This window comes from Ranitomeya variabilis, chromosome 4 (genome assembly GCF_051348905.1).
Source record: "Ranitomeya variabilis isolate aRanVar5 chromosome 4, aRanVar5.hap1, whole genome shotgun sequence".
Lineage (NCBI taxonomy): Eukaryota > Metazoa > Chordata > Amphibia > Anura > Dendrobatidae > Ranitomeya > Ranitomeya variabilis.
The window spans coordinates 154,535,951-154,549,407 of NC_135235.1; the positions used below are offsets into that span (position 1 = coordinate 154,535,951).

The 13,457-nt window shown below is 49.7% G+C and overlaps 1 protein-coding gene across 2 annotated transcripts in view; it reads left to right on the forward strand.

The window, feature by feature from the left end:
- Window positions 1-294: 294 nt before the first annotated feature.
- Window positions 295-13,457, forward strand: part of LOC143770082 (core histone macro-H2A.2-like) — a 111,295-nt gene continuing 98,132 nt past the window's right edge. For both annotated transcript variants that reach the window (XM_077259331.1, XM_077259330.1), the window contains exon 1: window positions 295-840. The gene's annotated coding sequence lies outside the window, so the exon portion shown is untranslated. The remainder of the gene's footprint in view (window positions 841-13,457) is intronic.

Below are 13,457 nucleotides of genomic sequence, written 5' to 3' on the forward strand. Positions count from 1 at the left end.
TAATAATAATGACCTGTCCAGCTGTGCTGACACTACAACTCCCAGCAGTGTCCCCACTTCCACAGACAGTATAATGGACACACAGAGGCCTGTAGCGGTACAGTGTTGTCCCTTCCATGGGGCAATGTCCTATCCTATGCAGATAATGGAAGAGGCCACAGTCACACAGTCCCGGCGGTACCTGGCTCCCTGCTCTCCTCAGCTCCCGGTCACCGGCAGGAAGCGGTGTACCAGCAGTCACCGCCAGAGGGGGGGCGTGGGAGAATAAAGGCCGGCATTAGCGGAGAACCTGCTGACGTCTGTTAGTGGGCGGGGCGTCAGAGACTGGAGGCCGCCACTATCAGATAGCGCCGGGCCGCGTCCTCAGGTCTCCTGCGCAGCTGATGGGGCGGAGAGAGGGGGACAATGAGGGCCGACAGGTCTCCTGCTCCCCAGGCCGCCACACAGAATAGCTGTGCCAGCAGATCCCGCACTGCTGAGCGGCCACAGAGGACGTAGTCACAGCGCAGCAGCGTCCTACTCCAGTCACAGCGCAAGCCCCGCAGGAGGCCGGAGCGCGGCCACCAATCACAGCCCGCCCAGCTCCACCTCAGGGAGGCCGTGGATTTGAACGTTTCCATAGCGCCTCCTCCCGCCCTCCTTCCCTGTCCCCTGCTCGCTGCCTCCCGCCTCCTCCTGCTTTTACTATCAGCTTTCACAGCTCCCACTTACACACTGGCGGGGGGGAGGGAAAATAATAGAAAAGGCCACAGAAGACCCGACAACAACAATAGGAACAATAGCCGCGAGGAGCCGGCCGTGTGCGGGTACAGCCGGGCATCTCCGGGAGGGCGCACCAAGGTAAGCGGCCGAGCACGGCGCAGTCAATGAATGGCGGCTCCGCACCGCACGGAACATGGCAGGCGCCTGACTAGGAGGTGAGCGCGGTGTAAGCCCGTACGTGTGCCGGGGGCGGCCGCTGCATGGCGGCCTCCCCTCCCCGGGTGAGAGGCCCCGGATGTGCTGCAGTGTGCCCGGCCCGCGGCTGCAGGGAGCTGCCATGTTCTCGGGGTTCTCACCTAATATGTGGGACGGTGGAGAATAATGTGCGGGCTCCGCGCGCTTCCCGCCCGCGGGTACAACGACCGCAGGAAGCGGAGGAATGGCCGGAGGGGGCGCTGCAGCCTGTGCTGGGCCCCGGTAATGAGGTCCTTGTCCCCCGGTCTGCCTCCTCTCTGGCCGCCATCAGTATATATGTGTGTGTATATATATATATATATATATATATATATATATATATATATATATATATATTAGATGGTAGCCCGATTCTAACGCATCGGGTATTCTAGAATATGTATGTAGTTTATTTATGAAGATTTTAGAATAATACATTGAATATACAGGATTCGGCCGGCCGCGACCAATTAGCGAAGCGTGGTTCAAATCCCGCGCCAATTTGCGGCCGGACTGCGCCTGTCACTGTTCGCAGCCACGTAGCATATGGCACAGGCCACGTAGCGTATAACACAGGCCACGTAGCGTATAACACAGGCCACGCAGTATATCGCCCTGCCCACGCGGTATATTGCAGAGCCCACGTAGTATATAGCAATGTGGGCATCATATCCCTGTTAAAAAAAAAATAATAATTAAAATAAAAAATGGTTATATACTCACCTTCCGTTGGCCCCCGGATGCAGGCGAAGCGGTTACCGACGCTCCTCGCACGCTCCGGTCCCAAGAGTGCATTGCGGTCTCGCGAGATGATGACGTGGCGTTCTCGCAAGACCGCAATGCATGGAGCGGTCACCGGAGCATAGGGAGGAGCGGGAAAGGCCTGATCCAGGGGCCAACGGACGGTGAGTATATACCGATTTCTTTTTTTTAATTATTTTTAACATTAGATCTTTTTACTATTGATGCCACGTAGGCAGCATCAATAGTAAAAAGTTGGTCACACAGGGTTAATAGCAGCGGTAACTGAGTGCGTTACACCGCGGCATAGCGTTGTCCGTTACCGCTGCCATTAACCCTGTGTGAGCGCTGAGTGGAGGGGATTATGGAGCGGGCACTGACTGCTGGGAGTAAGGAGCGGCCATTTTGCCGCCGAACTGTGCCCGTCGCTGATTGGTCGTGGCTATTTTGCCGCGACCAATAAGCGACTTGGATTTCCATGACAGACAGAGGCCGCGACCAATGAATATCCGTGACAGACAAAGACGAAAGTGACCCTTAGGCTACTTTCACACTAGCGTCGTGCACTGCACGTCGCTATGCGTCGTTTTGTAGAGAAAACGCATCCTGCAAAAGTGCTGGCAGGATGCGTTTTTTCTCCATAGACTTGCATTAGCGACGCATTGACACACGTCGCAACCGTCGTGCGACTGTTGCGTCGGACCGTCGCCACCAAAAAACGTTGCTTGTAACGTTCTTTGGTCCGTTGTGACCGTCTTTTCCGACCGCGTATGCGCGGCCTCCGGAACTCCGCCCCTGCCTCCCCGCACCTCACAATGGGGCAGCGGATGCGTTGAAAAACAGCATCCACTGCCCCCGTTGTGCAGCGCTTTCACTGCTTGTGTCGGTACGTCGCAACAACGCAATTCGTCGTGCATCGTACGACGCTAGTGTGAAAGTAGTGAAAGTGTGATCTCTCCTTCAAACCGCATATCCAAGCCCTTTCCACTTCCTGCCGACTTCAACTCAAAAATATTGCACGAATCCGTTCATTCCTCAACCACGAATCTGCAAAAACCCTAGTCCATGCCCTCATCATCTCTCGCCTTGACTACTGCAACCTCCTGCTCTGTGGCCTCCCCTCAAACACTCTCGCACCCCTCCAATCTATTCTAAACTCTGCTGCCCGACTAATCCACCTGTCCCCGCGCTATTCTCCGGCCTCTCCCCTCTGTCAATCCCTTCACTGGCTCCCCATTGCCCAGAGACTCCAGTACAAAACCCTAACCATGACGTACAAAGCCATCCACAACCTGTCTCCTCCTTACATCTGTGACCTCATCTCCCGGTACTTTCCTACATGCACCCTCCGATCCTCACAAGATCTCCTTCTCTACTCCCCTCTTATCTCCTCTTCCCACAATCGTATACAAGATTTCTCTCGCGTATCACCCCTACTCTGGAACCCTCTACCACAACACATCAGACTCTCGCCCACCATCGAAACCTTCAAAAAGAATCTGAAGACCCACCTCTTCCGACAAGCCTACAACCTGCAGTAACCACCGATCGACCAAACCGCTGCATGACCAGCTCTACCCTCACCTACTGTATTCTCACCCATCCCTTGTAGATTGTGAGCCTTCGCGGGCAGGGTCCTCTCTCCTCCTGTACCAGTTATGACTTGTATTGTTCAAGATTATTGTACTTGTTTTTATTATGTATACCCCTCCTCACTTGTAAAGCGCCATGGAATAAATGGCGCTATAACAATAAATAATAATAAAGTAGCCTTAGACAATTATATAGTAGATTATACTGTGTATGTAATCTCACACTGTGTTTAATATATTATCTATGTATAAGGCTACTTTCACACTAGCGTTGTTTTGCATACGTCTCAATGCGTCATTTAGGCCATGTGCACACGTTCAGGATTTTTAGCGTTTTTTTCGCGTTTTTTCGCTATAAAAACGTGATAAAAACGCGAAAAAAACGCTAACATATGCCTCCTATTATTTACAAGGTATTCCGCATTTTTTGTGCAAATGTTGCGATTTTTTCCGCGAAAAAATCGCATAGCGGAAAAAAAAGCAACATGTTCATTAAAAATGCGGAATTGCGGGGATTCCGCACACCTAGGGGTCCATTGATCTGCTTACTTCCCGCACGGGGCTGTGCACACCATGCGGGAAGTAAGCAGATTATGTGCGGTTGGTACCCAGGGTGGAGGAGAGGAAACTCTCCTCCACGCACTGGGCACCATATAAGTGGTCAAAAAATAAGAAATAAAATAAAAAACAGTCCTATACTCACCCTCGATGTCCAGCGCAGTGTTCCCGCCTCTGTGCTGCACGCTGGCTGGTTCCTGTAGCTGGTGTGCGGAGAAGGACCTTGCCGAATGACGTCACTGTCCTGTGATTGGTCGAGACCGCTCACGTGACCGTGACGTCATGGAAGGCCCTGCGCGCACACATCAGCTATAGGAATGGACGCCGGTGAGGAGATCTGATGTCTGCGGGTGAGTATAAGCATTTTTTTTATTTTTTTTATTATTTTTAAACGTTCTATCTTTTACTATAGATGCTGCAAAAGCAGCATCTATAGTAACAAGTTGGTCACACTTGTCAAACGCTATGTTTGACAAGTGTGACCAACTTGTCAGTCAGTTTTCCAAGCGATGCTACAGATCGCTTGGAAAACTTTAGCATTCTGCAAGCTAATTACGCTTGCAGAATGTTAAAAAAACGGAAAAAAAACGCAAAAAAAAAAATGCGGATTTCTTGCAGAAAATTTCCGGTTTTCTTCAGGAAATTTCTGCAAGAAATCCTGAACGTGTGCACATACCCTTAGGAGAAAAAACGCATCCTGCAAAGTTGTCTGCAGGATGCGGTTTTTCCCCATTGATTTACATTAGCGGCGCATTGCGACATGCCCACACGTCGCAACCGTCGTGCGACGGTTGCGTCGTGTTTTCGCGGACCGTTGGCACAAAAAAAGTTACATGTAACGTTTTTTGGCACGTCGTGTCCATCATTTTCGACCGCGCATGCGCGGCCGAAACTCCGCCCCCTCCTCCCAGGACCTTACAATAGGGCAGTCGTAAGACTGCTTCCGCTGCCCACGTCGGGCTTCACTTTCACAACGCACATCGGGCCGACGCTAGTGTGAAAGCAGCCTAAGGGAGCGCCTGGGTGGGAGTTCTGAGGTGGGGGCACCTGGGTGAGCGGGCTGAGGTGAGGGGCAGCAGTGGGGGTGTTTGGGTGGGTGGGCTGAGACGGGGGGGCACCTGGGTGGGCAGGTTGAGGTGAGGGGCAGGAGTGGGGGGTGTCTGGGTGGGCAGGCTGAGGTGGGGGCACCTGAGTGGGCAGGTTGAGGTGAGGGGCTGCAGTGGGGGTGTCTGGGTGAGCGGGCTGAGGTGGTCACCTGGGTGGGCAGGCTGAGGTGAGGGGCAGCAGTGGGGGGTGTCTGGGTGGGCGGGCTGAGATGAGGGGGAGGCACCTGGGTGGGCAGGCAGAGGTGAGGGGCAGCAGTGGGGGGTGTCTGTGTGGGCTGGCTTAGGTGGGGGCACCTGGGTGGGCAGGTTGAGGTGAGGGGCAGCAGTGGGGGTTTTTGGGTGGGTAGGCTGAGGTGGGGGCACCTGGGTGGGCAGGTTGAGGTGAGGGGCAGCAGTGGTGGTACCTGGGTGGGCAGGCTGAGGTGGGGGCACCTGGGTGGGCAGGCTGAGGTGGGGGCACCTGGGTGGGCAGGCTGAGGTGAGGGGCAGCAGTGGTGGTACCTGGGTGGGCAGGCTGAGGTGGGGGCACCTGGGTGGGCAGGCTGAGGTGAGGGGCAGCAGTGGTGGTACCTGGGTGGGCAGGCTGAGGAGGGGGGCACCTGAGTGGGCAGGTTGAGGTGAGGGGCAGCAGTGGGGGGTGTCTTGGTGGGCGGGCTGAGGTGGTCACCTCGGTGGGCGGGCTGAGGGGGGCACGCCTGTGCAACTTACCTGTCAGGGCTCTCCCCCCTTCTGTAGATTTATATTTTTGGATGATCCGGATTTGGGGTCCTTGGTTTTGGAGTTAGGCCACTTAAAGAGCCCGCTACTTTCCATTCTCCTTGGGTTTCCCATGGCTCGGTGCCAGCCTGTGTGGTGATCACATGGTCAGGCGGGCGGCATTGTGCCCCTGACCTGGTCATTCATTGTCGCCTGTGTTGGCAGTGTGCACCGGCCATACCCCTGTACCTGGAGGCCTTCCCTCACCTTGTCAGGGTCGTCTAGTTTTTGTAGTTCGACCTATGCACTTACTCTTTAATCCGCTCACTTTCTTGGTGCCTTATAACTAATCCCGGCCACTTGAAAACGTCTTTATAATTTTCCCAGATCACATAGAAAGGAGCAGGGTGATGGGTGCGGGCGGCTTCTCATGTTATATGTGCAGTGTTTACTATTATGGCATCTATGTTTTTCAATACAAATAATTACATTAAAATGCAATGTTTCCAGTCTTGTTTTTGCTTGTAACATATGTGCACAATAGAATGAGTTTCTGTAGCCATGTACACTGTCGTACTGCTTCCATCCTTCTACAATTACATTTTTTATAGCTTTGACAGATTAAAAATGACCAAATTAGCTGTACTCCATCTGAGATGACTCTGCTGTTGTCCCGGCTGCTTATAGGCACTGTCAGCACAGAATGACTAAACCCATTACAGGCGCTTGGGGCATCCTGGTGGGGCCAAACAGTTCTATTCACCTTGCCACCTGCTTGTTTTCCCTCCATCTCTACCCCCTCTTCATTGATTGACAGCCCTGGCTTCATAGAGCCAGAGAAGGGTGGAGATAGGTGTGAAGGTGTATATAAATGACTTGATGCACCGTGGAGCGACTGTGCAGGGTGTAAACACTGCTCCGAGTGTCACTTAACCAGACTGCCAAGGTGACATGATTAAACCACTTGGGACACAGGAGTGAGTTACTAGGCTCAGCGGTAATGTCACCATAGACACCACGAAAGCCCTGAGCTCAGTGATTGGTTGCAGTGTAGTCGTGTCACTGCTGCAGTCTGTTCGGAGGTGGCAGCGAGTAACCCCTTTCAGAGTACTTTTTTTTTTTTTTTTCAGGCAGGCACATTCTGAAAACGCTGAATGAACATATGTACAGCAAGCTGAAAACGACTTGCAGTTCCTATCTTCAGTCTTCTGAGCTTCTTTTAACCACTTCAGGTTTCTAAAGAGCCAAAGTGATTAAAACCAGTGACCAGTTCATTTTTGGAAGTCGCTCACTATTTTATCCAATGCAAGTCTAAAACAAAGCGGGCATCCACAGATGTCACAAGAAACTTGAAAAAATGTAAAAAAAAATACTGAGGCCACCTTTCAGTATTTGTCAAACCAGGAGTGGAGCAGTCATAGGGAAAGTATAATAGAGACGTGTCACCACTTCTGTATTTATCACCCACTCACTGTTTTGATTTACAAATTCTGAGGTGAAAAACCTCACCAAATACTGAATGTGTGAATGTGGCCTTTGGGAGAAAAGATGATGGCGTGTCCTGAAGCGTTATACAAATGCATTGGGTTCTTGCACGTCTAAGGGTACTGTCACACTAAACGATTTACCAACGATCACGACCAGCGATACGACCTGGCCGTGATCGTTGGTAAGTGGTTGTGTGGTCGCTGGGGAGCTGTCACAGAGTCAGCTCTCCAGCGACCAACGATGCCGAAGTCCCCGGGTAACCAGGGTAAACATCGGGTTACTAAGCGCAGGGCCGCGCTTAGTAACCCGATGTTTACCCTGGTTACAAGCGAACGCGACGAAAGAAAGTTCCAAACGATCTGCTACGACGTACGATTCTCAGCAGGATCCCTGATCGCTGCTGCGTGTCAGACACAGCGATATCGTATGGATATTGCTGGAATGTCACGGATCGGATCGTACCGTCGTAGCGATCAAAGTGCCAATGTGTGACAGTACCCTAAAAGACATCATGTTTACATAAGCTTGAGAAATGCTTCATTAGATTTTTTTATTATTCAAATTGAATCCCTTGTTGAAAGGGAACGTCAGCATTTTTTGCTATATAATGCAAGAGCAGTTTTGCCTCTTCACCTCTCTGTTCTGGAGATATGGTAGCCTTCTCCTTTGTTAACTTTAGTTTTATTAGCCTAGGGGGCATAGTCCTTAAATCTTATTTGTGGGATTCTAGTAGATCATCTCCTGTGGTAAACGAGACTAGATTTATACAGGGAAAAGAGTGCCATATCGTAAAAAAAAAAAGCAACACCCTCACGTTTAGGAGATCAGCTGTATAAATAATATATTTATTTGTGGCAAATAAAAATTGTGTGTTTATTCCAAGCTGTTACATAACTATTACACGATTATCGGAAATGAGTATTTCAAGAACTATTAGTTTCCTGTGCAGTGCAGTGTACACAGCCTGCCGATTAGGCTTCTTTCACACTTCCGTCTTCCAAATCTCCACAGGATCCGTCAAGACGTTGAAATGACGGATCCTGTGCAGATTGTGGAAAACGTGTGCACTGGGCCTGTCTTTCTGACGGACCCGTCGAGGCTATCTGCACCTGTTGTGTATGCGTCTTAGCAGCGGTTTTCCGCTGCAAAAACGCATACACAACCCAAACCAGGATAAAAAAAAACAAACAAATCGCAGTATTCTCACCTACCGGCGTCCCGCGCAGCGGTGCTCCCGGCAGCTAGCGTTCCTAGTAATACATTGCGAGAAGTCGCAGCCTGTGGTGCTGTGAGTAGGTACATAGTGCAGACTGCTGATAGGTTACTGATCCCTCAGTGACCTGCCCCCTAGTTTGCATAGTAAATATATACCGGAAATATCTGGGGGGGGGGGGGGAACCCTTCTGCTGGCAGGTGCCCAGTTATGCTTGTGCTGCAGCACCATCGCACATGTAGTGAATTATATATACATTTGTTTGACATGATCCTGAAGTTCCAAAAAAAACAAAAAAAACCTCCTGTCTTGAAAATTGTGCAGGCGCCGCCATCTTGGAGGAGGTGTCTATAAGACACCTATCCATTACTAATCCTACGGTTATGTTGTAAAATATGGACAGAATAAAGGCCTTTTTATTTGAAATTTAAAAAAAACGCTTTAAGGCTATGTGCAGAATTTTCCTGAACAAAACCGGACTTTTTCTACAGGAAATCCGCATGCGTTTTTTTCCCGTTACTTCTCAATGCATTAAATAGCGGGAAATACGCGAAAAATTCGCAAAATTAATGAACATGCTGCGTTTTTTACCGCGATGTGTTTTTTTTTTAATGCAGAAAAAACGCATCATGTGCACAAAAATTGCAGAATGCATGCAAAGTAATGGGATGCTTATGTATGCGTTTTTTAAGTGTTTTTCCCGCGGAAAACGGCCGAAAAAACGCGAAAAATCCTGAACATGTGCACATAGCCTAAAAATAAGAAACAGGTGATTATAACACCCATTCCATTGAAGCCCTTGTCTCCTGTTTGGGCCCCACATTCAAGGGAATCGGGTCAAGGTGCTGTTCTGGTACCTGAACCCAAACTTTTTTTTAATTGTTCGGCCGGACCCAAAAATCCATTGGTCCACCCATCTCTATTAAGCACCACTCCAGCCTCTTTTTTTTTTTTTTCTTCTCCTTTCTTCACCTGCCCCTTCCCTCATACTTGCTCTCCGGCATCTTCCCTGTTTTTTCGGCATGGCTCCAGTCTCGCAGCGCCATCTTGTGACGATAGCTTCTAACTGGCCGCAAATCAGAAGTTGTCAGAAGTTCTCAATTTAAGTCTGTGAGAGCCAGAGCTAGGCTATCATAGACTTGCATTGAAGAATGACCTCTGGCTCGCTCCGGCAAACACTGGAGCAACCAACCGCTCACAAACTGCCAGACGCCAAGGTTACTGGCCACCGCTGCAACCTGTCAGAGATGGCATATCTCGCAACCTAGGTTTAGGCAGCCACTTTGGCCAGTCATGTCTGTAAATTGCAGATGTCACTGGCTCCGTGTGCAGCTCCGCATAGTTGAGTGTAGAAACTACCTTGTTTTTACAAGCACTAGTCTGTTCTCTAAATCTGACCAAACTAGTGCATATAAAAAAAAAAAAAAAAAAATTCCCTACAGCAACCTATGGTCTGAGGGAAATTGGCCATGTGCATTGTCAATAATGGGCACGTGCACGCACACATCCGTATAACAAGGCTTGCGGCATTATTGATTTGAGTAGGTTTTGATCCAAGGCCCTTATACAGATTACCCGTACAAGGTTATGGGTAGGAGAAAATCAAGGGCAGCGCACAGATGGATTCAGTGTATAATCTGTAGGCCCTGATTAAATGGGTTGTCCTAGGCTTGATATACAAGTCTCCAGTCATTGTATGCGAGTCCTTAACAGTGTGCTCCGTCAGGAATCTCCGCTGTTGGGAGCGGGTGGTAAAGTGGCTGCAAATGTGCAATTTGCATACTTCTAGCCTCATTCCAGGTAGACTTGTCTGGCCTCGCTCAATACAGGTGTCGGCATGTACCCGCATGTGTGCAAATCGCACCCTTGCAGTCACGTGCCCACCCGCTCCCTGTGATTGCTATCTGATTAGGTGGGCTCTACCTTGTAGTGAAGCGTGCACAGATTAAATGCATACCTCCCTCTGTTCTTTCTATTTCATACATTAACACCGCACACTAACACTGAGACATTGAGTGTGCAGTTTCCTCTCCCACCTCACCCTATTGTGAAGTATGTTCTGTTTCTCATTAGGCTTTTGGTAAGCGAGGATGTGTCGGTACGTGCCCACAATTAGGAATAGCAGTGTTTTTGACGCGGTGCACTTGTGCTGCATTCAACATGCTGTGTTCGAGGTTATTTATAGAAATCCCATGCCCACTGTGCTTCTATTTGACATATAAACTCACCTGTGATGCGGGTTTATGAGCCACAGCATGTCAATTTCCATAATAGAAATGTACTGGATGCGGTAAATGTGCATTGTAAAGTGGACACGTGTGATTTGGACGTAGCGAAAATACGCTGCTTTTTCCTGATCGTCGGCACATAGCCTAAGAAGTTTTGACCATTTTTCTCTAATAATCCATCCTAATTTCCATTGTAATAGTCTAGGCGTGTTGTACTTACCAATGGCCATCTTCTCCAGTTTCCATAGGAATTCTGGTCTCACGTGGCCTTTATCAGCTCTCAGAAGGAATATTGTATGGAGCAGTGCTCCTTCTTTCAGTCAGAATGATGCTCCATAGACATTGAGTAAGCGACTTAAGAAAGTATTCACCCCGTTGGCAGTTTTCTTTTTCATTTTTTGCTACCTCACAACCTGGAAGTTCACTTTTTTTTTCTTTTTTTCTTTTTTTGAGGGTTTGCATCAGTTCATGTACAGAACATGTCTACAACTGTGAACATTTAGTTTTTTTTTTTTGTTAAGCAAACAGATAGTATAAAATAACTGAAAACTTCAGTATGCATAACTATTCACCCCCTTAAAGTCGGTACTTTTTAGAATATCCTTAAGACTGCAAGTCGCTTTGCGTAAGTCTCTGAGCTTTCCACATCTTGCCACTGGGATTCTTGCCCATACCTCAAGGCAAAACTGCTCCAAAACCTTCAGATTAGGTGGGTTCCTCTGGTGAACAGCAATCTTCAGATCTGACCACAGATGCTTAATTGGACTAAGATCTGGGCTTTGACTAGGCCACTCCAAAACATTTACATGTTTCCACTTAAACATGTAACGTTTTTTTGGTGCGTCGTGTCCACCATTTCCGACTGCGCATGGGCGGCCGGAACTCCGCCCCCTCCTCGGACCTCACAATGGGGCAGCGGATGCGTTGTAAAACTGCATCCGCTGCCCCCGTCTATTTCCTCACGGTTTGCGTCGGTACGTCGCATTGCGACGTGCGTCGTACGACACTAGTGTGAAAGTAGCCTAACCCTGTGTTTTGCACTATTCCCCCCCCCCCCGACGCAGATCATTTTCCCTGCTTCTGAAAGCATCCCCACAGCATGATGCTGCCACCACCATGGTTGTTCTTGGGGTTATCTGTGTTGGTTTGGTGGCCAGAAAGTTAAATTTTCGTCTCATCTGACCACAGCATCTTCCTCCACACGTGGGGAGTCTCCCACGTGTTTTGGCAAACTCAAGATGAGCCTTACAATTTTTGTGTGTAAATAAGGCCCTTTTTCTGCCCATTCTTCCATAAAGGTCACCTCTATGGAGTGTATGGCTTATTGTGGTTGTATGGGCAGATACTGTCTCTGCTTGGGAAATCTGTAGCTCCTTCAAGGGTTTCTTTTGGTCTCTGTGCTGCCTCTCTGATTAATGTGCTCCTTGCCCGGGCTGAGACTTTTGGTGGGCGGTAGTGATGAGCGAATATACTCGTTACTCAAGATTTCTGTTAGCCAGCATAAGTACATGTGGGGGTTGCCTGGTTGCTAGGGAATCCCCACATGTACTTTTGCTGGCTAATAGATGTAAATCAATCAGGTGTGGCAAGAAAAGAAAGAGAAGGGGCAGACAAAGTACGCATGCGCAGGAGCCGCGGCATGAAGACCAGAAGAGGATGTCATGGCATGAAGATGGGAGGCGCTGTACTGGACCTGAGACGCCCATCGGAGCGGGACCGCCCCTGGGTGAGTATAATCTAACATCTTTTTCTCCTCTTAACATCGGCGGCTTATCTACAGCATTACAGAATGCTGTAGATAAGCCCCTGATGACTGTGAGCTTACCTCACCATCGATTTTATTTTTTGGGGGTGACAGGTTCCTTTAACCCCTTAACGACCGCCGATACGCCTTTTAACGGCGGCAGTTAAGGGTACTTAAACCACAGCGGCGCTGTGGAAAAAGTGAACAGCGCCCCCCCCCCCCCAGAGTTGGATTTTCTCTTGGGTCTCGGTTACCGGGGGTAGCTGAGACCCCAGAGAACATGATTCGGGGTTTTTTTCAGACCCCCGGATTGCGATCGCTGGTAATTAACCGTTTACCGGCGGTCGCAAAAAAACAAACCGCAATTTCTCTGTCCTCCGATGTGATCGCACATCAGAGGACAGAGAAATGGGGTCCCTGATCGCCCCCCCCCGATACTCGCCTGTCTCCCCCGGTGCTCCTCGTGGCTCCCGATGGGCGCCGCCATCTTATTCCGGCCAAAAAACGGCGGGCGCATGCGCAGTACGCCCGCCGGCCGGCACCCGGAAGATCTTTGGACTCTCGGCTGCCGGGGGTAGCCAAGACCCCAAAGAATATGATCGGGTTCGGTTTTTACCAACCCCTGTTTTGCGATCGCCGGTAATTAACTGTTTACCGGCCACCGCAAAAAAAAAAAAAGTGATGTGTAATTCTCTGTCCTATGATGTGATTGCACGTCAGAGGACAGAGAAATAGGGGGATTCGGGGACCCTGTTATACTTACCTGGGTCCTCCTGTGTTGCCTCATGGCCTCCGGCTTCTTCCTCCGGTAAGAAAATGGCGGGCGCATGTGCAGTGCGCCCGCTATGATCTGCCTGCCGGCAGCTAGAGGAGTTGGGGCTAAATTTAGGGTTAGGGCTAAAGTTAGGGCTAGGGTTGGGGCTAGGGTTAGGGTTTGGATTAGGGTTGGCATTAGGGTTACGTTTGGGATTAGGGTTAAGGTTAGGGTTAGGGGTGTGTTGGATTTAGGGTTCTGATTAGGGTTATGGTTGTTTTGGGGTTAGGGTTGTGATTATCGTTAGGATTAGGAGTGTGTTAGGGTTGGAGTTAGAATTGGGGGGTTTCCACTGTTTAGGTACATCAGGGGATCTCTAAACACCACAGTCAATTTTGCGC